Source organism: Manis javanica, chromosome 11 (assembly GCF_040802235.1).
Source record: "Manis javanica isolate MJ-LG chromosome 11, MJ_LKY, whole genome shotgun sequence".
Lineage (NCBI taxonomy): Eukaryota > Metazoa > Chordata > Mammalia > Pholidota > Manidae > Manis > Manis javanica.
This window is the reverse complement of record NC_133166.1, coordinates 65,985,579-66,011,830: the sequence shown is the minus strand read 5'-3', so window position 1 is coordinate 66,011,830 and position 26,252 is coordinate 65,985,579. Positions and strand designations below refer to the sequence as shown.

General features: G+C 38.5%; 1 protein-coding gene across 11 annotated transcripts in view; it reads left to right on the top strand.

Moving 5' to 3' along the window:
* The window catches only part of AMBRA1 (autophagy and beclin 1 regulator 1), a 238,059-nt gene that overhangs the window by 154,929 nt on the left and 56,878 nt on the right, over positions 1 to 26,252 (top strand). The gene's annotated exons all lie outside the window — the stretch shown is intronic.

Here is a 26,252-nt window from a genome sequence, read left to right as displayed (position 1 = left end):
TTAGCCTCCATGTGTTTGTGAGCTTTGGTTTTCTCTGTGTAATATGAGAAGTTGCTTGATACAATTTCAGTTTTTTTGAATTTACTGGGACTCTTTTTGTGGGCTAGTATGTGATCTATTCTGGAGAACATTCCCTGTACACTTGAGAAAAATGTGTATCCTTCTGCTTTTGGGTGTAGTGTTCTGTAGATATCTGTTAGGTCCATCTGATCTAATATGTTGTTCAGTGCTTCTGTTTCCATAGTTATTTTCTGTCTGACTGATCTGTGTATTGATGTGCGTGGTGTGTTCAAGTCTCCTAAAATGAAGGAGTTCCGATCTACTTCCCCCTTTAATTCTGTTAGTATCTGTTTACATATTTATGTGCTGCAATGTTGGGTGCATAGATACTTATAATGGTTATATCCTCTTGTGGAAGTGATCCCTTTATCAATATGTAATGTTCTTCTTTGTCTCTTGTTACTCTCTTTGTTTTGAAATCTATTTTGTCTGACAATACTGCTACTCCTGCCTTTTTCTCCCTATTATTTGCATGAGATTTCTTTTCCCATCCCTTCACCTTTAGTCTGTGTATGTCTCTGGGTCTGAAATAAGTCTCTTTTAGGCAGCATCTAGATGGGTCTTGTTTCTTTGTCCATTCTGCCACTCTGTGTCTTTTTATTGGTGCATTCAGTCTATTTACATTTTAGGTAATTATTCACAGATATGTACTTATTGCCATTTTATTAATTGTTCTCTGGTTGTTTTTGTAGTTCCTCTCTGTTCCTCTTCCTCTCTCATACTCTTCTCTTGTAATTTGATGGTTTTCTTTTGGTGTTGTGATTGGATTTCTCCTTTTTAATTTTTTGTGTATCTATTACAGGCTTTAGGTTTTTGGTTACCATAAGATTCAATAATAGCTTCCTAACTGTATAAGAGTCTGTATTAAATTGATGATTACTCTATATCAAACTCAGTCTAAAAGTGTTTTTTTTCCTTCCTCCTCCACACTTCATGTACTACATATCATAATCTGCATTTTTTGTGTGTCCCTTGACCTATTTCTTGTATAGTTGGTTTACTTGTGTTTTAGTTTTGTTCTTGCTTGGTAAGCAAAATGGTCTACTACCTTTCCTGTGGGTTTATTTTCACTGGTGAAAATTATGTAGGCTTGAGAACATGTCCACACAAAAATCCCTTTAACATATCCTGTAATGCCGGTTTAGTGGTTATAAATTCCTTCAATCTTTGTTTTTCTGGGAAATGTACCTTCTTATATGTATGAAGGGCATCTTAGGGTACTGGAACTCAGTGAAAATGCAAAACTTGAGGTTTGAATGTTATTGCAAACCTGTGACCAAGGAGCTTTTGTCAAGTCTTTCAACTAGTTAACATCATGGAACAAGTAAATGTGTATGTTGAATATAGTGGCTAGTAAATAGTAAAATATGTAATTTTTAATAGGTCTATAAGAGGCAGTTTCTTTTCTTACCCTTTAAAAAGTGAGTGAAATAATACACGGTCATTATAAATAATTCAGGCAATATCAAATATGTACTGCAAAAAGTTCTAGTCTCTTCTTACCACTCATATCCCCAGACCCATTTCCCAAATGTTTATTGGTTTGAAGTGTACTTTCCAAATTTTCTTCTATGACTAAACAAACATATATGTATATCTTACAGACCTGTAGTTTCTTTTGTTTTTCCCTCCCTCTGCCTTCCATTTTGTTTTTTAATAAAGATAAGATCATACAGAACAATATATCAAGGACATCTTTTTGCATTGGTATATGTAGATTTACTTTGTTTTTTTTAACAGCTTTATTGGGTTCCGAGGTATAATTGGCCATAGTTTAACTAGTCTTCTAGATAGATATTTAGGCTTATTTTCAATAAAAAATAAACTCCTTTTACAAGCTATAGTTGCTTAGTCCCATTCCTGGATGTATGTACCAGATTGAAAATACCCTTAACATATGATTTGACTCTTTATAATTCATCCTGTCCCTATAATAGATACAGATAGTAAAGACTGTGGAGGACATATCTTCTCACTTATAGAAGGAACAGTTTGTAAGCCTGCCAATGACATTCCTTGCAGCTCCCATCAAAAAATGTTCTTCACCCTTTTATATTTCATGTCTACTGTATGAATGGCAGTATACTAAGCCCAAATACTGTACAGTACTTAAAAAACAAGTGAAAAGTTGACCCCTTTTCTCAAGAAGTTCACCATCTTAAAGACAAGGAAAGACTATATGGTACCAACTGGAAATTGATGACTAAGTGTACACAGAGATATAAAACACTTGAACTCAGAGCAAATGTTATGTACTTATAGCCAGGTAATCTAGAAGATGACAGACGTTTTGTGTTATGAATATAGCTAACATTGTATAGGCAGGGGTTTCTCTCTGATTCAGAAGGAGGTGAGGTTTTATTTTGCTTTAAAGACTAGAAGGGAAGAGATACAGGATTAAAGACAGCGGCGTGAGAGATGAGACAGGCTTCCTCCTAAAACCATATATAATATGAAAATATAATTAATACAACTAATCCTGAAAGAAGCAACAGGAAAGAGGACTGCGCCACACTGAATACTCCTAGAGAAAACAGCAGACCTCAAGGAACAGAGTAACATTCCAAAACTGTGGCCCTGCAGGACCCAAACCCTTCCCCAACCCCAGCTCACTGGAAGGAAGAGAAATGGAGTGGCAAGGGAGTGGAGGCCTGGGACTGCTGAATACCTAACTCTGGAGATCTGCTCTGGGAGCACAAACCTACATTTCATGGTGCTTTCATGATACTCTCGTGATTAGGGGATTGGAAAGCAGAATTCCTAGACAGACTGAGATTCCAGCCGCTTGTGGAAAGCAGGGATACATATCCAGCTGCTCTGGAACAAAAGAAAGGTGGGCATTCTTAGAGACTTCCTAACAAGGAAGCCCTTATTAGCAAGAGGGCTGCTAAAGGGACAAGGATTGCACAGAGCTTACTGCTCAGGAGAAAGGACAAGTAGACAAAATTGTCCAGATGCACTCTGCCCAGCAGGTTGGGAGCTTTCACAATTTCCAGGTGCTCCAGCTCCCTGGCTGGCTACACAGCTCCAAGGACCCCCTCCATGATAGGCAGGCTACTGCATCTTTCTGCCGGCCAGCCCCATCTGGCTCGCAAACTGGCAAACCCTACCCTGGCATTAGGCCAGCCAGAGGGAAGATCTGTCTACAGCAACTACAAACGCAAAGCATAGAGGCTTATACCTGTGTGCTCAGCCCACTGGTTCAGGCAGTGAAGACACGCATCGCGGCCAGGAAGCAGGAAACAGCCCTTTCCTTCCCCCAGGCAGCAATACCACTCCCTTGTGACCCCCTGACATTGCTTCAGGAGCTAAGCAGCTCCAGAGAGTAGAGCTTCTGGACACTAGAGGGCGCCATATACAAATATGAAATGCCAAAGAAACCTGGTCCAGAGTAAAATTAGTATAACTTCTGAGAAAGATGACATGGACCTCATGACTCTTCCTGAAAGGTAGTTCAAAATAAAAATCATTAACATGCTAATGGAGGTACAGGAAGATATTGAAGAACTCAGGAATGAATTCCGGTCAGAGATCCAATCGTTGAACAGCACAATGGAGGGTATTAAAAGCAGATTGGATATGCTGGAGGAGACGATAAATGAAATAGAAACTAGAGAAGAGAAATACAAAGAAGCTGAGGCACAGAGAGAAGAAATAATCTCTAAGAATGAAAGAATGTTGAGAGAACTGTGTGACCAATCCAAACGGAAAAATATTTGTACTATAGGGGTACCAGAAGAAGAAGAGAGAAAGGGATGGAAAGTGTCTTTGAGGAGGTGTTTGCTGAAAACGTCCCCAATCTGGGGAAGGAGATAGTCTCTCACGCCATGGAGATGCACAAATCTCCCAACACAAGGGACCCAAGGAAGACAACACCAAGACACATAGTAATTAAAATGGAAAAGACCAAGGATAAGGACAGACTGTTAAAAGCAGCCAGAGACAGAAATAAGATCACATACAAAGGAAAGCCCTTCAGGCTAACATCAAACTTCTCATCAGAAACCTTACAGGCCAGAAAGGAGTGGCATGATGCATTTAATGCAATGAAGCAGAAGGGCCTGGAACCAAGATTACTTTATCTGGCAAGATTATCATTTAAATTTGAAGGAAGGATTAAACAATTTCCAGATAAGCAAAAGTTGAGAGAATTTACCTCCCACAAACCAACTCTACAGTCCATTTTGGAGGGACTGCTATAGAAGGAAGTTCCTGAATTTTAATAGCTGTCACCAGAGATAACAAAACCACAGTAAAGAAAGTAGAACACCTAATTACTAAACAAATGCAAAATTAAATTAACTATCCCCAAAGTGAATCAAGGGATAGACAAAGAGTACAGAATATGATACCTAATGTGTAAAGAATGGAGGAGGAAGAAAAAGGAGGAAAAAAAGAAAAGAACCTTTAGATTGTATTTGTAATAGCATGCTAAGTGAGTTAAGTTAGAGAATTAGATAGTAAGGAAGTTAACCTTGAACCTTTGATAACCATGAATCTAAAGTCTGCAGTGGCAATAAGTACATGCGTATCAATAATCACACTAAATGTAAATGGACTGAATGCACCAATCAAAAGACATAGAGTCACTGAATGGATAAAAAAACAGGACCCATCTATACGTTGCGTACAAGAGACTCACTTTAAACCCAAAGACATATGCAGACCAAAAGCAAAGGGATGGAAAAAGATATTTCATGCAGCTAATAGGGAGAAAAAAGCAGAAGTTGCAGTACTTGTATCAGACAAAATAGACTTCAAAACAAAGTCACAAGAGACAAAGAAGGAGATTACATAATGATAAAGGAGTCAATCCAACAGGAAGATATAACCATTCTAAGTATATATGCACCCAACACAGGAGCACGTACATATGTGAAACAAATACTAACTGAATTAAAAGGGAAAATAGAATGCAATGCATTCATTCTTGGAGACTTCAACACGCCACTCACTCTGAAAGACAGATCAACCAGACAGAAAATAAGTAAGGACACAGAGGCACTGAACAACACATTAGAACAGATGGACTTAACAGACATCTACAGAACTCTACACCCAAAAGCAGCAGAATACACATACTTTTCAAATGCACATGGAACATTTTCAAGAATAGATTATATACTAGGCCACAAAAAGAGCCTCAGTAAATTCAAAAAGATTGAGATTGTACAAAGCAGTTTCTCAGACCAGAAGGGGATGAAACTAGAAATAAATGACGCAAAGAAAATGAAAAACCCCACAAACACATGGAGGCTTCACAACATACTCCTAAATAACCAGTGAATCAATGACCAATTAAAAACAGAAATCAAGCAATATATGGAGACAAATGACAACAGTAATTCAGCACCGCAAAATCTATGGGATGCAGTGAAGGGCATGCTAGGAGAAAAGTATATTGCAATACAGGCCTACCTCAGGAAAGAAGAACAAACCCATATAAGCAGTCTAAACTCATAATTAACGAAACTAGAAAAAGAAGAACAAATGAGGCCCAAAGTCAGTAGAAGGAGGGACATAATAAAGATTAGAGTAGAAATAAATAAAACTGAGAAGAATAAAACAAAAGAAAGAATCGATGAAAGCAAGAGCTGGTTCTTCAAGAAAATAAACAAAATAGATAAACCCCTAGCCAGACTTATCAAGAAAAAAAGAGAGTCTACACACATAAACAGAATCAGAAATGAGTAAGGAAAAATTACTATGGACACCACAGAAATACAAAGAAGTATTAGAAAATACAATGAAAAATTAAATGCCAACAAACTAGATAAACTAGAAAAAATGGACAACTTTCTAGAAAAATACAACCTTCCAGGGCTGACCCAGAAAGAAACAGAAAATCTGAACAGACCAATTACCAGCAATGAGATTGACTTGCTAATCCAAAAACTATATAAGAAGATATGTTCTGGACCAGAAGACTTCATTGCTGAATTTTATCAAACATTTAGTGAAGACCTAACATCCATCCTCCTTAAAGTTATCCAAAGACTAGAAGAGGGAATACTTCTAAACTCATACTATGAGGCCAGCTTCACTCTAATACCAAAACCAGGCGAAGACACCACAAAAAAAGAAAAATACAGAGCAATATCTCTGATGAACATATATGCAAAAATACTCAACAAAATATTAGCAAACTGAATTCAAAAATACATCAAAAAGATCATCCATCATGATCAAGTAGGATTTCTCCAGTGATGCAAGGATGGTACAACATTCAAAAATCCATCAACATCATCCACCACATCAACAAACAGGACAAAACCAGAAGATCATCTCCATAGATGCTGAAAAAGCATTTGACAAAATTCAACATCCATTCATGATAAAAACTCTCAATAAAATGGGTACAGAGGGCAAGTACCTCAACATAATAAAGCCCATATGTGACAAACCTACAGCCAACACTTAAGAGCAAGAAGCTGAAAGTCTTTCCTTTAAGATTGGGAATAAGACAGGGATGCCCACTCTCCCCACTTTTATTCAACATAGTTCTGGAGGTCCTTGCCAGAGCAATTAGACAATGCAAGGAAATAAAGGGCATCCAAATTGGTAAGGAAGAAGTTTTAACTGTAACTGTTTGCAGATGACAAACCCTAAGAAATCCACTCTGAAACTACTAGATCTAATATCTGAATTCATCAAAGTTGCAGCATACAAAATTAGTACACAGAAATCTTTGGCACTTGTATACACTAACAATGAACTAGCAGAGAGAGAAATCAGGAAAACAATTTCATTCACAATTGCATCAAAAAGTATAAAAAACCGAGGAATTAACCTAACCAAGGAAGTGAAAGACTTATACTCTGAAAACTAGAAGACACTCATGAGAGAAATTAAAGTAGATACCAATAAATGGAAACACATCCCATGCCCTGAAGAGGAAGAATTAATATTGTCAAAATGGTCATTCTGCCTAAAGCAATCATAGATTCAATGCAATTCCTATCAAAATACCAACAGCATTCTTCAGCGAACTAGAGAAAACCATCCTAAAATTCATATGGAACCACAAAAGACTAGCCAAAGGAATTCTGAGAAGGAAGAATAAAGCTGGGGGGATTACACTCCCCAACTTCAAGCTCTACTACAAAACCACAGTAGTCAAGACAATTTGGTACTGGCACAAGAACAAACCTATAGACCAATGGAGCAGACTAGAGAGCCCAGATATCAACCCAACCATAAATGGTCAATTAATATATGATAAAGGAGCCATGGACATACAATGGGGAAATGACAGCCTCTTCAACAAATGTTGTTGGCAAAACTGGACAGCTACATGCAAGAGAACGAAACTGGATTATTGTTTAACCCCATACACACAAGTAAACTCAAAATGGACTAAAGACTGAAATGATAAAACTCTTAGAAGACAACATAGGCAAACATCTCCTGAATATAAGCATGAGCAACTTCTTCCTGAACGCATCTCCTCGAGAAAGGCAAACAAAAGCAAAAATGAACTCATGAGACTACATCAAACTAAAAAGTTTCTGTACCGCAAAGGACACCTTCAACAGAACAAAAAGGCATCCTACAGTATGGGAGAATATATTTGTTAATGACATATCCGAAAAGTGGTTAACATCCAAAATATATAAAGAACTTACATGCCTCAATACCCAAAAAGCAAATAACCCAATTAACAAATGGGCATAGGATATCGAAAGACAGTTCTACAAAGAAAAAATTCAGATGGCCAACAGACACATGAAAAGATGCTCCACATCACTAATCATCAGGGAAATGCAAATTAAAACCCAATGAGATATCACCTCACACCAGTAAGGATGGCCAGCATCAAAAAGGCTAAGAACAACAAATATTGGCGAGGATGTGGAGAAAGGGGAACCCTCCTACACTGCTAGTGGGAATATAAGCTAGTTCAACCATTCCACACTGGAAAGCAGTATGGAGGTTCCTCAAAAAACTAAAAATAGAAATACCATTTGACCCGGAATCCCACTCCTTGGAATTTACTCAAAGAATACAACTTCTTAGATTCAAAAAGACATATGCACCCCTTTGTTTATTGCAGCACTTTTTACAGTAGCCCAATATGGAAGCAACCTAAGTGTTCCATCAGTAGACAAATGGATATAGAAGATGTAGTACATCTTCTATGTACTATTAGTACTATATAGTACTATGTACTATATACTAAGATGGAATACTATTCAGCCATAAGAAAGAAACAAATCCTACCATTTGCAACAACATGGATGTAGCTAGAGGACATTATGCTCAGTGAAATAAGCCAGGCGGAGAAAGATAATTGCCAAATGATTTCTCTCATTTGTGGAGTATAACAAACAATATAGGAAAACTGAAGGAACAAAATGACAGCGAACTCAGAGACTCCAAGAATGAACTAGTGTTTGCCAAAGGAGAGGGGTGTGGGAAGGCAGGTGGGGAGGGAGGGAGAAGGGGATTGAGAGGTACTATGTATAGTACACATGGTGTGGGGGATCATGGGGAGAACAGTGTTGCACAAAGAAAGTACATAGTGAATCTGTGGCATCTTGCTGCTCTGATGGACAGTGAACTGCATTGGGGTATAGGTGGGGACTTGATAATATGGGTAAATGTAGTAACCAGATTGTTTTTTCAAGTGAAACCTTCATAAGAGTGTATATCAATCATACCTTTAAAAAAAGTTTTAAATAAATAAAAAGTTAAAGCTGAAAAAACAAAACAGTACAAAAAAGACTAGAAGGGCTAATCTGGATAATTTAAGCTTCCAGGTGCATCTGTCTGGTTTAGCAATGCCTCAACATAGGACTCATTAATAACACTTTCTACTTTATGCCTGGTATTAGTGTCTGAACAGTAGATTTTAATCTATCAAAAATAGAAACCTCTTTTTTTTAGTGGAAACTATTTCAAATTCGCCATCTTTATGTGTCAAATGGTGATCTCCTTGGATCCCACAGCATATGTATGGGTCTGGGGATTAGTCAAGCTTCAGAGCACTTTGTGGTTTGAAACAGACCCATTCACCATGCTGTCTCCAGACTTTTCCATTAGTTATTGCCTGCACTTTAGAACAGAGGTTTGGAATCTTTTTTTCCACCTGAAGGTCTAGAGGAAAACAGCTTGGCTGGGTCAGTAGGGCAAAATGTCTATTTGAATGTCTTAAAGGTTCTAGGTACTACGATTTTTGTCAGGTCCACTTTTAGTAGAATTGGGAATAGTTTTTACAAAATTTCCAACCATCTTTTTATAAGCAACTGCCACTGCATGCATTAGGAATTGCTTTTGACCATACTCAAAAACCCCAGTTCCTTTACAAAAAACAGGTTGGTTGGATGCATTATTTCAATGTCGTAAGTCCCAAAATACATACTATTTCCCTTGGACCTAGTTATGGAAAACCTGTAAGATTGTCAACCATATAAATGTTTCTTTCATTCCGAAGTGAGTGTGAAGTCGGTAGTGAAGACTGAATATTTCTATTCTGTAGTCCACTTTGTGATCTGAGTTCCCTTTTGACCTCCAAGCTCAAGGGGCTTCTTGTTAGCCCTCACAGCTAAGCCTTTCTATCCCTGGGTAAATAGTAATGTGGTCGAGGCTACAGTGAAATGACACCGTGGTGTCCTTGGAGCTCCCAAGTCTGCCCTGAACTGAGTGAGCCAGGCTTTGGATTAGTGTTCCATAGGCTCAGGGGTTTGCGTCCTCCTCTCTGGGATCAGGCCTCTGACCTCTTTCTTACTGGGTGGCTCTGACTCACTCAGCCGGGTAATGCTGTACCCTGCAATGTACAGGTGTGATTTGACAGGAGCTTTTCACCCTTTACAAACTGGGCTCCTTAGTGAGAATGTAGGCTCATAGAGCAATAATTCACGTGTAGGTGGCCTGTAAGGAAAGTTTTAACAAAAGAGTTGGTTAAGTAGCTGATTTATTTTCTTGCTTTAACTCTCTTGTCATGTGCTGAGTGGAGGCGGAGGAGGAGGGGAGGATGGGGAATGGTGCTGCTGAAAGCATTTATCTTCATTTCTGCCATTCCCAGTGTTTATTACCCTGTGATTGACAGATGAGAAAAACTGCCAGTCAAACCCACGTTCAGCACATTTCCATTTCCCTTCATTGCAGATTTTAGGCTTTGGAAATCTGCATCTTCTTTGCAGCTAAAGGTCGTTTCCTTCTTGCTCATGACAAGCCCAAGACCCTCTGGTCCAGTTCCACTCACTTGTGCTTCCACCAAACAATAAAAGCTGCAGGAGTCTCAGGAATTTAAGACAAGAGATTGGTGAGAACTCTGCAGTGTTTGAGTCAGTCAGTCTCTATCTTTCTCACCTCTTTCTCCATTAATCCTTTTCCCCACCTTCCCCTCTCTTTCTTCCCATCCTTATGCTGCTGAGGCACCCCATTAGCAGCTCCATTGTGCAGCAAGTGAGACGATGACAGCTTTCAAGATTTCTTTCCTGGCTTCACTTAGGGACCTGCCTAAACCAGAGTCCTCCCAGCAGCTGACTCCTAAATACAGGGAATGCCAGGTTGTGGGGGATGTGGAAGTGGAGGTAGAGTAATTCTTAGTACTCTTACCCATTTACATGTCTTCTTTCAGAGGCAGAGGCTTTTCCCCATGATGGGAGCGAATGCTTGGTTTTTTGTTTTTGTGTGGAGGCTCTTGGTTTTTTTTTCTCTCTCCTCCTGAACGCTATGGGTTTTGGAATGCTATTCCTAATAATCTTACAGTAGCATGTGCTCTTGTGAGCTTATTTGTTTTTGTCCTAACTAATGTTTGTGGGTGGAAGAAAGGTAATGATATTCATTTCTTTGAGAAATGGATGTTCTGCTTTCATTATTACTTGTCCCAGTTACATCATTACTTGTCCCAGTTACATCATTAGTGTAAGTGTAGATAATTGCTTCATTAGGATATATGTATATATTGAAGAAGGGCAGGTCCACAGAATGGTGATGAAAACGGGTCTCAGCATTTTCATCTACCTACACAGGAGCATCTTAGTTTGACTTCAGAGAGCTAAGAGATACCAGTTAGTTGCCTTGCCAGTAGTCAAGACTGATCCTGGATTTAATGTGATGGGAGGAAGGAGTGAGAACCCAGTGAAGAGCAGCTTACTCCTGCTTTAGGTGGTAGTTCATTGCTGAACTCGTGACACTGGTACATTCAAGGCATGTGATTGAATCATTGGAGATCGCTAAATTAAGAAACAGTCGCAGCCCCACCACCTTTGGGCTTTCTGAAGCTTACTAAGGCTAATGGCATGAGCCCTTTGCTCTGTCTGACCTCTTTGAATGGCTTTTTAAGGGAAAATGGCCATGCCAGTCCTAGAGGTTACATTTTCCCATCAGACCTAACTACTTCTGTGTAGATTTGAATATGACTCTTAATTTCAAACCATGTCTGTGAACTAGTTGTGCATCTCTTCTTTCAAGGCATGTTAAAGAGTACTACCAAAACTGCATGCTTCTGCTCACATGAGATATCTAAAGTAATTCATAGAAACAGAAAGTAGAATTGTAGTTACTAGGGGCTGGGGGGAGGGGAAAGGGGGAGTTGGTTAATGAGTATGGAGTTTCAGATTTGCAAGCTAAGTTAGTTCTGGAGATCTGTTTCCCAACAGTGTGAATATATTTAACACTACTGAACTGTACACTTAAAAATGGTTAAGATGAATTTATTTTATGTGCTTTTTACCACAATTTGTTGAATTAAAGTTAATATCAGATTCTTTGTACTGCTTACTCTAGATAGGAAGCCTGTGTCTACTGCTCCGGCCCTGATGACCATAAGATTAATCTTCCTCCTTTTGGCCTTGTATAGAGCTTACTGTGCTGGGGCCAAATAATCCTGGTTTGAATTGTCTTTCGAGAAAATTTTTCATGAAGCTTTGGTACATAGAAGTATTTCAGAGCTTTTTCTTTTCCCTTCCTTGTGTGCTGTCTGTATGCCAGGCCTTACTAATTTCCTTGTTGAGTTCTCAGACTATCTGTTACTCTTTTTTTTTTTTTTTTGTCTTCATCCAATGCCTTTGACCTCAACAATATTTTTCTCTGGTTAATGCCATAAGTTCATGATTTGTGTGCAGACTAATGCTATCCTTGTTCTTAGGAGCAGGAGCTTTGGAGTCTTTCAGAGTTTATTGAACAATAAAATTATATTGATTAAGGTACCCAATTCCTGCTTAGAGCATGTATACTCATTGACATCTATAGCGACAATATATTTATCCTTTAATTAATGTCAAATATATTTCAAACTTGTATAATGATGACAGTTTAAGTGACTGGTTAGAGCAGTTATTGAACAGCCTAAATCTGATAGGCAGATCAAACATCTTACTCAGAGCATTTCTTGTCAGAATGCTAGACACCCATGTGAAACCTATTTGGGGTTTTGTATTTTTACAGAAAGTGATGTCACTCTAATACTCCTCTTTTATTCCAGCCTTAGAAAAAAGTGAAGACTCAGTTTCAGCCATAGGTAGTATGCTCAGAATTGATCTCTGAAAACCTACTCTTCCCTTCCAAAGGAAATGATTCTGTTCCCCTCAGACACTTTTATGGTTGCTGGGTCCCATGCAATGTATTTTCTATAAATTTTATGATATTTTATTCTCACGTGAATCTTTTGCTCAGTTATAAACATACGATGGAGCATCATTCAGCCATAAAACCCAGTGGAATACTGATACATGCTACAATATTGATGAACTTTGACAATGTTATGCTTAGTGAAAGAAGACAGGCACAAACAGCCACCTACTGTATGATTGAACTATATGAAATGTCTAGGAAAGGTAAAACTATAAAGACAGAAGATAGATTCATGGTTGCCTAGTATAAGGGGAACTGGGACAGAGTGGAGGGGAGCAACTGCTAATGGGTAAGATATTAGGGGTTCTGGGAATGCCCTGAAATGAGATACCAGTGATGGTGGTGGTAAAATTGTTGTTGACAATGGTTACACAACTGTGTGATACTAAAAACACTTGAATATTTTAGGTAGGTGAATTTTATGACATGTGAACAATACCTCAATAAAGCTGTTACTTTAAAGAAACTATATATAGTTTGGTCAATTTTCCCAAAGTCAAACCATAGATGAGAAATAGAAGAAACTTCTACCCTTCAAGGAAGTCTTGAGATCTGCCATCAGGGACTCTTTCCACATCCCCAGGCTACAGAATAATTATGAACTTAGATGAGATTTTTTTTTTCCAGTTTACTTATTTTTGTTTGTTTGTTTTTGTATCATTAATATACAATTACATGAGGAACATTATGTTTACTAGGCTCCCCCCTTCACCAAATCCCCCCCACAAACCCCATTATAGTCACTGTCCATCAGTGTAATAAGATGCTGTAGAGTCACTACTTGTCTTCTCTGTGTTGCACAACCCTCCCCGTGCCCCCCAAACATTATACATGCTAATCATAATGCCCCCTTTCTTTCTGCCCCTCCCTTATCCCTCCCTTCCCACCCATCCCCCTCAGTCCCTTTCCCTTTGGTCAATGTTAGTCCATTCTTGGGTTCTGTGAGTCTGCTGCTGTTTTGCTCCTTTAGTTTTTTTCTTTGTTCTTATACTCCACATATGAGTGAAATCATTTGGTACTTGTCTTTCTCCGCCTAGCTTATTTCCCTGAGCATAATACCCTCAAGCTCCATCCATGTTGTTGCAAATGGTAGGATATGTTTTCTTCTTATGTCTGAATAATATTCCATTGTGTATATGTACCACATCTTCTTTATCCATTCATCGACTGATGGACACTTAGGTTGCTTCCATTTCTTGGCTGTTGTAAACAGTGCTATGATAAACATAGGGGTGCATATGTCTTTTTCAAACTGGGCTCCTGCATTCTTAGGGTAAATTCCTAGAAGTGGAATTCCAGGGTCAAATGATATTTCTATTTTGAGCTTTTTGAGGAACCTCCACACTGCTTTCCACAATGGTTGAACTAATTTACATTCCTACCAGCAGTGTAGGAGGGTTCTCCTTTCTCCACGACCTCGCCAACATTTGTTGTTGTTTGTCTTTTGGATGTTAGCAATCCTAACTGGTGTGAGGTGATGTCTCATTGTGGTTTTAATTTGTATTTCTCTGATGACTAGTGATGTGGAGCATCTTTTCATGTGTCTGTTGGTCATCTGAATTTCATCTTTGGAGAACTGTCTGTTCAGCTCCTCTGCCCATTTTTTAATTGGATTATTTGCTTTTTCTTTGGTGAGGTGTGTGAGCTCTTTATATATTTTGGTTGTCAACCCTTTATCGGCTCTGTCATTTATGAATATATTCTCCCATACTGTAGGATGCCTTTTTGTTCTCTTGGTGGTGTCCTTTGCTGTACAGAAGCTTTTCAGCTTGATATAGTCCCACTTGTTCATTTTTGCTTTTGTTTCCCTTGCCCATGGAGATATATTCATGAAGAAGTCACTCATGTTTATGTCCAATAAATTTTTGCCTTTTTTTTTCTAAGAGTTTTATGGTTTCATGACTTACATTCAGGTCTTTGATCCATTTCAAATTTACTTTTGTATATGGGGTGAGACAATAATCCAGTTTCATTCTCTTACATGTAGCTGTCCAGTTTTGCCAACACCAGCAGTTGAAGAGGCTGTCATTTCCCCATTGTATTTCCATGGCTCCTTTATCGTATATTAATCAACCATATATGTTTGGGTTAATGTCTGGAGTCTCTATTCTGTACCACTGGTCTGCAGCTCTGTTCTTGTGCCAGTACCAAATTGTCTTGATTACTGTGGCTTTGTAGTAGAGTTTGAGGTTGGGGAGCAAGATCCTCCCACTTTATTCTTCCTTCTCAGGATTGCTTTGGCTATTCGGGGTCTTCAGTGGTTCCGTATGAATTTTAGAACTGTTTGTTCCAGTTCGTTGAAGAACGCTGTTGGTAATTTGATAGGGATTGCATGAAATCTGTAGACTGCTTTGGGCAGATGGCCATTTTGATGATATTAATTCTTCCTAGCCAAGAACATGAGGTGAGTTTCCATTTTTTAGTGTCCTCTTTAATTTCTCTTAAGAGTGTCTTGTAGTTTTTAGGGTATAGGCCTTTCACTTCCTTGGTTAGGTTTATTCCTAGGTATTTTATTCTTTTTTATGCAATTGTGAATGGAATTGTTTTCCTGATTTCACTTTCTAGTACTTCATTGTTAGTGTATAGGAAAGCACAGATTCCTGTGTATTAATTTTGTATCCTGCAACTTTGCTGAATTCCGATATTAGTTCCAGTAGTTTTGGAGTGGAGTCTTTAGGGTTTTTTATGTACAATATCATGTCATCTGCAAATAGTGACAGTTTGACTTCTTCTTTACCAATCTGAATTCCTTGTATTTCTTTGTTTTGTCTAAGTGCCGTGGCTAGAACCTCCAGTACTATGTTGAATAACAGTAGGGAGAGTGGGCATCCCTGTCTTGTTCCCAATCTTAGAGGAAAAGCTTTCAGCTTCTCGCTGTTCAGTATGATGTTGGCTGTGGGTTTATCATATATGGCCTCTATTATGTTGAGGTACTTGCCCTCTATACCCATTTTGTTGAGAGTTTTTATCATGAATGGATGTTGAATTTTGTCGAATGCTTTTTCAGCGTCTACGGAGATGATCATGTGATTTTTGTCCTTTTTGTTTATGTGGTGGATAATGTTTATGAATTTTCGAATGTTGTACCATCCTTGCATACCTGAGATGAATTCTACTTGATCATGGTGTATGATCCTCTTGATGTGTTTTTGAATTCGGTTTGCTAATATTTTGTTGAGTATTTTTGCACCTTTGTTCATCAGGGATATTGGTCTGTAATTTTCTTTTTTGATGGTGTCTTTGCCTCATTTTGGTTTTAGGGTGATGCTGGCTTCATAGAATGAGTTTGGGAGTATTCCCTCCTCTTCTATTTTTTGGAAATCTTTTAGGAGAATGGGTATTATGTCTTCTCTGTATGTCTGATAAAGTTCTGTGGTAAATCCATCTGGCCCAGGGGTTTTGCTCTTAGGTAATTTTTTGATTACTGCTTCAATTTCATTGCTGGTAATTGGTCTGTTTAGATTTTGTGTTTCTTCCTTAGTCAGTCTTGGAAGGTTGTATTTTTCTAGGAAGTTATCCATTTCTTCTAGGTTTTCCAGCTTTTTAGCATAGAGGTTTTCATAATATTCTCTAATAATTCTTTGTATTTCTGTAGGGTCCGTCATGATTTTTCGTTTCTTGTTTCTGATTCTGTTGATGTGTGTTGATTCTCTTTTTCTCTTAATAAGTTTGGCTAGAGGCTTATCTATTTTGTTTATTCTCTCGAAGAACCAGCTCTTGTTTTCATTGTTTTTTTTTCTATTGTTTTATTCTTCTCAATTTTATTTATTTCTTCTCTGATCTTTATTATGTCCCTCCTTCCGCTGACTTTAGACCTCCTTTGTTCTTCTTTTTCCAATTTTGATAATTGTGACTTTAGACTATTCATTTGGGATTGTTCTTCCTTCTTTAAGTGTGCCTGGATCGCTATATACTTTCCTCTTAAAAGTGCTTTCGCTGTGTCCCACAGAAGTTGGAGGTTTGTGCTGTTGTTGTCAATTGTTTCCATATATTGCTTGATCTCTATTTTGATTTGGTCGTTGATCCATTGATTATTTAGGAGCATGTTGTTAAGCCTCCATGTGCTTGTGAGCCTTTTTGCTTTCTTTGTACAATTTATTTCTAGTTTTATACCTTTGTGGTCTGAAAAGTAGGTTGGTAGAATTTCAATCTTTTGAAATTTACTGAGACTCTTTTTGTGGCATAGTATGTGGTCTATTCTGGAGAATGTTCTATGTGCACTTGAGAAGAATATGTGTCCTGTTGCGTTTGGGTGTAGAGTTGTATAGATGTCTATTAGGTCCATCTGTTCTAGTGTGTTGTTCAATGCCTCTGCATCCTTACTTATTTTCTGTCTGGTGGATCTCTCCTTTTGGAGTGAATGGTGTGTTGAAGTCTCCTAAAATGAATGCATTGCAGTCCGTTTCCTCCTTTAATTCTGTTATTATTTGTTTCACATATGCTGGTGCTCCTGTGTTGGGAGCATATATATTTATAATAGTTATATCCTCTTGTTGGACTGACCCCTTTATCATTATATAATGTCCTTCTTTATGTCTTGTTACTTTCTTTGTTTGAAGTCTATTTTGTCTGATACTAGTGCTGCAACACCTGCTTTTTTCTCCTTGTTGTTTGCATGAAATATCTTTTTCCATCCCTTGACTTTTAGTCTGTGCATGTGTTTGGGTTTGAGGTGAGTCTCTTGTAAGCAGCATATAGACGGATCTGGCTTTTTTATCCATTGTAAGCAGCATATAGACGGATCTGGCTTTTTTATCCATTCTATTACTATATGTCTTTTGATTGGTGCATTTAGTCCATTTACATTAGGTTGATTATTGAAAGATATGTAGTTATTGCCATTGCAGGCTTTAGATTTTTGGATACCAAAAGTTCAAGGTTAGCTTCTTTACTACCTTACCGTGTAACTTAACTCGCTTATTGAGCTATTATAAACACAGTCTGATGATTCTTTATTTCTTCTTATTCCTCCTCCTCAATTCTTTTTATGTTTGGTGTTTTATTTTGTGCTCTTTTGTGTTTCCTTTGACTGCTTTTGTGGTTAGTTGATTTTATTTTTTGCCTTATTTAGTATTTGTTTGGTCTGCTTTCTTTGCTGTGATTTTATTTTCTCTGGTGACATCTGTTTAGCCTTAGGAGTACCTCCATCTGGAGCAGTCCCTCTAGAATACCCTGTATAGGAGGTTTGTGGGAGACAAATTTCCTCAACTTTTGTTTGTCTGGGAATTGTTTAATCCCTCCTTCATATTTAAATGATAATCATTCTGGATACAGTATTCTTGGTTCAAAGCCCTTGTGTTTCATTGCATTAAATACATCATGCCATTCTCTTCTGGCCTGTAAGGTTTCTGTTGAGAAGTCTGATGATAACCTGATGGGTTTTTCTTGTAGGTGTCCTTTTTTCTCTCTCTGGGTGCCTTTAATATTCTGTCCTTGTCTTTGATCCTTGCCATTTTAATTATTATGTGTCACGGTGTTGTCCTCCTTGGGTCTCTTCTGTTGGGAGTTCTGTTGGCTTCCGTGGTCTGAGAGACTATTTCCTCCCCCAGTTTGGGAAAGTTTTCAGCAATTATTTCTTCAAATACACTTTCTATCCCTTTTTCTCTCTCTTCTTCTTCTGGTACCCCTATAATGCTAATATTGTTCCCTTTGGATTGATCACACAGTTCTCTTAATATTCTTTCATTCCTGGAGATCCTTTTGTCTCTCTCTGCATCAGCTTCTCTGTGTTTCTGTTCTCTGATTTCTTTTCCTTTAACAGCCTCTTGCACCTTGTCCATTCTGCTTCTAAGTCCTTCCAGAGATTGTTTTATTTCTGTATTCTTCCTCCTTAGCTCTTCCATATTTGTTTGCAAGTCTATGAGCATGGTTATGACCTTTATTTTGAATTCTTTTTCAGGAAGATTGGTTAAATCTATCTCCCCAGGTTCCCTCTCAGGGGTTGTCTGTGTGATTCTGGTCTGAGTCAAATTCTTCTGCCTTTTCATGGTGATAGAGGTAGTCATGGGCAGTTGGCGTGTATGTTAGCTGGGAGAACAAAGTCCCTTCCCTCTTGCTCATCGGCTTCCTCTCTTGCAAGAACGGCGACTCCTAGCAGCTTGTGCTGGGCAGCTTCATGCCGACGGGGTCTCTCAGACTGGCCCGGGCGCCTGCGGGGGAGGCTCTGCCTGGCCGCTGTTGGTGTGGCCGGTCTCAGGCTGCTTATCCGCTATGGCGGGGCCGTATTGGAGGGAGAACCGGAGGGTAGGAGGGTGTTTATGGCTGTGAGGCTCCTCAGAGCAGCGCTGCTGTCCAGGGGGTTTCAGTGCCTGGAGTTCCCCAGGATTCCCAGCTTCTGGGCTGAGTCTGCCAGGACGCTTCCATCCAGCTGTGAGGCTCCTGGCCCTTTAAGACTTTCAAAGAGCACTCGCTTTTCTTTTGTCTCAGGGGTGCTGGCTGTAGGAACCCGGTTGCAGGTTTTACTGTTGTGTTTCCCCAGTATCCAGCACACCATGCACTGTGTGTCTGTGCTCCCAGTGCAGATGACTAGGGCTGGGTATTTAGCAGTCCTGGGCTCTCTCTCCCTCCCTGCTCTGACTCCTTTACTCCCACCTGGGAGCTGGAATGAGGGGCGCACTCCAGTCCTGCTGGGTGGCAGTTTGTATCTTACCCCCTTTGTGAGGTTCTGGGTTCTCACAGGTGTAGATGTAGCCTGGCTGTTGTACTGTATCTTCTGGTCTCTCTTTTAGGAATAGTTGTATTTGTTGTATTTTCAAAAATATGTATGATTTTGAGAGATTTCTGCTGCCCTACTCATACTGCCATCTTGGCTCCTTCCAGATGAGATTATTTTTAAATCGTGATGTGACAGTGTGTGTGTGACAAAGTGGTTAGTTATATCCCCTTCTAAAAACAAAGTTAAAGACTGCATTTGAATGAACGAAGCTTTCTGGAAAGAAGTGTTCCTCCCAGGATGCTGTTCAGTATGTACTTAGAGAGGAAGTATGCTTTTTATATCCAAATGATTCTGTTGTATTTCTCTGAGAAGAATTAATTTTCAGAAACAGCTCAGACAATCTGTAAGAAAAAACTTAAAATGACCAAACATAAAAGTGCACATAATATTTGAACTGATTGTTTATAGTTCATAATGCGTGATTAAAACCAAAAGTTTCTGTGATGACTGCCCTTGTACTGTTCACCATGTAACTTATCCACTATGTAAGAATTTGTTCTCCATGTAAGAACTTGTTTGTTATTCTTCAGAAGATTGGAGACTGACGAAAATTAGGCTTGGGGTGAATTAATGATTGTTCTTTGAGCATTGACTCCCCTATAAAAAAAGTACAGACTTCCAATTGTAAAATAAATAACTAACCGGGATGTAATGTATAGCATAAGGAATATAGTCAAAATATTGTACAACTTTGTATGGTGATAGCTGGTAGCTAAAATTATCATGTATAGAAATGTTGAATCATTGTGTTGTACACCTGAAACTAATGTAATATTGTATGTCAACTACCCTTCAATAAAAAATAATTATCTACAAAAAAAAAATGCACATAAGATGTAGGTAAGGCAGTATACCCTAAAAGAAATACAACCAGCCAATAAACAAGTAAAAAGATGCTCACCAGTACTCAAAATTACTAAAAAATGCAAAGGAATACCAAAAATACTGTTGCCATTGCTTGCTTCACAAATTGACCAAATTTCACATAGAGTAGTATTTGTTTAACAATAGTCTTACTGAGATAAAATTCACATACCATATAGTTCACCTGTTTTCTTAAGTACACAATTCAGTGCTCTTAGTATATTGGCAAAGTTGTACAACCATTGCCACTATTTATATATTCAGAACATTTTTATCTCCTAAAAACCCCATACCCTGTAGCAGTGACTTCTCCCCCGGCCCTTCACTCCCTTTACCCCTCCAGCTCTAGGCAACCACTAACTACTTTTGTCTTACAGTTTTGCCTATTCTAGGCATTTCATGTAAATGGAATCATACAGTATGTGTGTGGTCTTTTATGACTGGCTTTCTAGAGTTTTTAAAAAGTTGAGTTTCTTGTTCTACTGACCAATTAGCAAGCTGGTTTTGGCCTCATATCATAACCAAGCAGAAGGATAGTAATTGTGTTTCCAGGCCAATGAGTGTTTGCACCCCAGCCCCATTCTTATTCCATCTTCCCAGCACAATCAGGGATAGCCTTTCTGATTAAGCAGCCTCAAGTGGAACAATGTTATAGGACTGAAATATAATTTGTTTCTTTCTTTGTAACTTGCCCTTTTTTACCCTCCTGAATTAGCTTGATGATAGATTTGCTAATGATTCCCATTGTTCTGTATTTGCACTGTACTGTTGAATCATACTGTTCATTTCCCTGCTCCTAGAACAGATCATGAAAAGAAGCTAAAAAGCTGTTTTGAAAAAAAGTTTCCCAATTCTCTTTTCAAGTAACAGAAGAGAGGGATCCAAAAGAAGAAGAGGCAAAGAGATGCATGCAGGCTGTCAGGCTTGGTAGAGCTCATCTGCCATCTGACTATTGTGACTATTAAGATTTTATCCTGAGGCTTCTGGCCTACAAATTGAAAACCTGACTCAGAGAATGAGACTTGGCAGCTTGGTTTTTGCCATTGTTTTTCTCTCTGGTAGTTGTCCAGGATCACTGGATTTAAGTTTTTTCCCCCCTTGTTTTGTCTCTCATCTGAATAATTATTTACTCTTTTGCTCTGAGGTTCCTGGGAAGAACTCTGTGGTTGTAGATAGAAAGTGAACTGCCATGACTAACAGTGTCTTTATGGACAGCTGCTATTTCCAATGTCACCTAAAACATGAATGAGAGCCTTGGGTTCACTCACTCTTTTTGTAAGCTATCATTGATATACTTACTCTCTTATAAAGGTTTCACAAGAAAAACAATGTGGCTACTACATTCACTCATATTATCGAGTCCCCCACCATACCTCATTGCAGTCACTGTCCATCAGAGTAGGAAGATGCCACAGAGTCACTACTTGTCTTCTCTGAGCTACACTGTCCTCCCTGTGACCCCTCACACCATGTGTACTAATCATAATACTCCTCAGTCCCCTTCTCCTCCCTCCCCACTCACCCTCCCCCACCCCCCTCCTTGGGTAACCGCTAGTCCCTTCTTGGAGTCTGTGAGTCTGCTGCTGTTTTGTTCCTTCAGTTTTCCTTTGTTGTTTTACTCCACAAATGAGGGAAATCATTTGGTACTTGTCTTTCTCCACCTGGCTTATTTCACTAAGCATAATATCCTACAGTTCCATCCATGTTGTTGCAAATGGTAGGATTTGTTTCTTTCTTATGGCTGAATAGTATTCCATTGTGTATATGTACCACATCTTCTTTATCCATCTACTGGTGGACACTTAGGTTGCTTCCATATCTTGGCTATTGTAAATAGTGCTGCAATAAACATAGGGGTGCATATGTCTCTTTGAATCTGAGAACTTGTATTCTTTGGGTAAATTCCTAGGAGTGGAATTCCCAGGTCAAATAGTATTTCTATTTTTAGTTTTTTGAGGAACCTCCGTAATGCTTTCCACAACGGTTGAACTAGCTTGCATTCCCACCAGCAGTGTAGGAGGGTTCCCCTTTCTGTACATCCTCACCAGCATTTGTTGTTTCAAGGTTTACCAATTTTATTGAGCTTTTCAAAGAACCAGATTTTGGTTTCATTGGTCTGTCTGTCTCTGTTGAGTTACCATTTTCAGTTCATTGATTTCTGCTCTAATTTTTACAGTTTATTTTCTTTGACTTATTTTGAATTTAACTTGGTTTTTTTCTTGTTTCCTACGGTAGAAGCTTAAATTTTGATTTTAAATCTGTCTTCTTGTCTAATATATGCATTCAGTGCAGTAAATTTCCCTCTGAGCACTGCTTGTGCTGTATCCCACAATTTTAATAAGTTACATTTTCACTTTCATTTAGTTTAAAATATTTAAAATTTTCTCTTAAGGTATCTTCTTTGAGTCATGTGTTATTTAAAGTTTGTTTCTTCGTCTCCCAAGTGTTTTGGGATTTTCCTGTTATCTTTTTGTTACTGATTTCTAGTTCATTTCCTTGTGGTTCCTGACAAAATACTTTGTATTCCATCTTTAAAAATTTATTACAGTGGGTTTTGTGGTCCAGAATGTGGTCCATCTTGGCCTACGTTGTATTTCAAGGAGAAAGCCACTAAAGGGTCTAGGCCTAGACTTGTAACTTTAATTCTATGATTAAGTTATTCTCTCATAGCCCTGGCACATTAATTGGGCCAGTCTCTTATAAAAAGACCTCTGTTTATGAGTTGTTCATTATAGATCTGTACCTATAGAGAAAAAGCATACAGTAATTGGAGTAAATGGTTAAAATAATTTTAGTGTTGCTCATTTACTAGATACTATTTGTCTTCAGTTTACGTTTATTGTCTTAGTAAATTCTCTCCACAAACCCATAAATTGTATTATTATACCCATTTTACAGATAAGGGAGCTGAGGCTCAGATTAATTTACACAAAGTTACTACAATAGCAAGAAGTGTCAAAATCAGTCCACCTGATTCCAAAGCCTATGTTCTTGGAAACCATGCAAAAATAATAATAATAATAATAGCAACAACAACACACAAAAAAAACCAGACAAACAATGAACCATAAAATAAGCTCATCATTCAAGCCAGACTCTAATCTATGACAAATGGAAAACTGGAAGCTGCTAAGGGAATAGTTGTATAATGTTGAGGCTTTGATTAGATTATTTTCAACATCAGTGTATCACTGGCAGTCCTGGTACCTTTAGCAGTGGGCATTCCAGTATTGCTTCCTCAGAGCACTGACCTTGGAGTTGAAATGTAGGCTGTATTTATGTACGTTGGAGTTTCTCAACCATGGATAATTTTGGTCCCCGGGGAACATTTGTCAGTGTCTGGAGACATTTTTTGTTTGTCACAACTGGGTTAGGGGATGGTGTGCCACTGGCATCCAGTGGGTAGAAGCCAGGGTTGCTAGTAAACAGCTTACAAAGCCCAAGACCCACCCCACCCCTTAAACAAAGAATTATCTGGCTCAAAATACCAGTAACGGAGATTGGGAAACTCTGAGTCTAGTTTGTTCCATTTTGTTATAACTGGAAAAACCTTGAGACCTCAGAAATCCCTCTGCCATCTCTCAGGAGTTAGTTTCTGAGGCTAAGTGCCTCCTATGTAAATACTTTGTAGCTCATTCCATTAGCTTGTTCTGGCACATTTCCTACACCTTCATCTTAGTAGTTGGGGTTTTTAATAGGATGATACTTTTTCTTCCTGATTGTTTCTGAGAGCTGGCTTAGTTGACTGCAGGTCTTGCAGAAGAGAACCTGGTTGGTGACAGACAATAGTCTGTTGCTGATATCTTTAGCTGCCTTATCTATGTTTACACGGCACAGAAAATTGACTCTGCGTAGTGGCAGGCTCCGTTTCTCCTCAGCACTCTGGCACCATTGGCAGAGAACACATTCCCAATCTCTTCCACACAGCGAGACCAGACACGTTTATTAAATTGCACAGCTGTTCTCCAGAAGACTTCTGGAGGCATGGACTGTACAGGATGCTTCTGGAGCTGTGGGTTGGAGTTAATCATTTGTGTTCCCAGTTGCAGATACATAGCACTCATAAAGCATCTGGTATTTTCTGTACTGTTTTGTTTGTAGATCTCATTCTTTCCCCCAGATTTTAAGCTTCTAGAATATGGGGGTTTGTTCTTCAATTTATTTTCTACCCTCTTTTAGCAACTAGCATTTTGTTTATTATACACTGAGAAAATCAACTTACCTTCTTCCATTTGAAGTTGTATGCTTTTCTCTTAAACATTGGAGGAAATGATACGGAACTAGAGTAATTTGAGAGAGACTAGTGGTCAAAGGGAGATGTCAGCCGCTTACATTAGCAATCCAGGGGAACAATTCATAAGCGCAGTGAAATTGAACCTGGGTCAGAATGAAATTGAGCAATTCTTTCCAGGGAAGTGGTAGACCTTAGAATTTAAAAAATTATTTTCATTGTCAAGGAGGCCTAGAAAAATCAAGAATATTCCTATTAAGAAAGTCCTGTAGGTAGCTTACCTTCACAACCCAGAAGTTAAAGCAGAAGTTCCCAAGTCAGATGTAATTATTAAAGGTTAAAAGCAAGGACATTTACCTCCTTTTTTTTTTTTTTACCTCATGTGAGTGATATGCCACAGGGCCCTCAATAGGAGTTTGAGGTCAGTAGGCTCATTGACAGCACTCGCAAATGCTTTCTTTCTCAGGTCTTGAGGGAGATCATGACCATTTGGATTTGTCTTTGAATTGATAAGATTTTAAGGAATGTGTTTGTTTGGTGTATTGGTTTATCTAGAATGGTATTTCATCATTAACCTCCTAAGGAGCCTTTTTAGGTATTTTTTTTCCTGTCTCTCCTCCCATCTAATTCTAATGTTACAGATGTGCTGTATATCTTTATATATTGCAGTACTTTGAAGAGGAACTAGCAATTTTAATGATATTTTCCCCCCATGAACCAGTTTTCACTCCCATGGGGGCAGTATTGCCCATGTTGAGAATACATAATCTAGAAGTATCATCATCTTGGAAATGAGCTATCATTTGTACCTTTCTTTACACAATGAAATTGGGACAAGGACACAATCAGTAAACTAATGTTGAAAGAAGTCTTCTTATGTAGTAGCCTGCAGTAACTGGAGAGGGTGAGAATAGTACTTTTCTCATATTTCCTGGCATGAAGAACATTTTCTCTCTGAAAAATCTCTTGATATTTTGAAGAAAGAATAGGGAAACAGCAGGAGTAGGAGAGCAATAAACGCAGCCCTCTATAAGGAAAAAATACAGACAACATGACCCTTTTGCAGGCTATGAAGAGGAGAAAGATGGTGATACTGAAGACTCTAGGTATTAAAATTGTCCATTGTTCCAAGACTAGTAAGCTCCAACAAGTTCTGTTTCTCAAAGTAGGAGTTGATTTGTAGCAGAGAATATCATTTAGGTTGTCTAGCATACAAGAGTGTGCTATTCTCCCAAGAGGGTTGGCTCTGTCTGATTAGAAGGGTGGTTGTGTATGAAATGCACCTGGGAAGAGGAGGAGGAAATGACATGTTCATGTAAATGAAATACAACTGCAAATTAAAGTGTCACCCTGTTAAAAAAATCCATTTTTTATTTAATTGGTTACCAAGGAAAAAATGTCATACAGAAGTGTGTATTTCAGGGAAAGTTAAGCTGTGAGATATTACAAGTGAATCTGATTCACAGAAGTTTTTATGGGGCAAGGTAGGAGGGCTGATAAAAAATTGCCTTAATAAAAATATTCTGATGCTGAAAAGCTAGGCTCATAAATTTCTGCTGTGTTACATGCCAGGAGCCAAGAAGAAATTAACAAATATGACCTCATTTGTTCTTTACTGTCTCTGTCTATCCAATCAGCTATATGCTGACTGATTATTCCTTGGAGGAAGCCTCGTTTTGAGATACTTTATTAGGAAAAAGGTCATATGAAAAGGAGGAAGGCTTTCTCCCAAAGAGCACTGCTCACTACAAAGATATCTCAGGACCAAAATGATTTTCTGTGTTAATGGTGTTCTTCCATTTT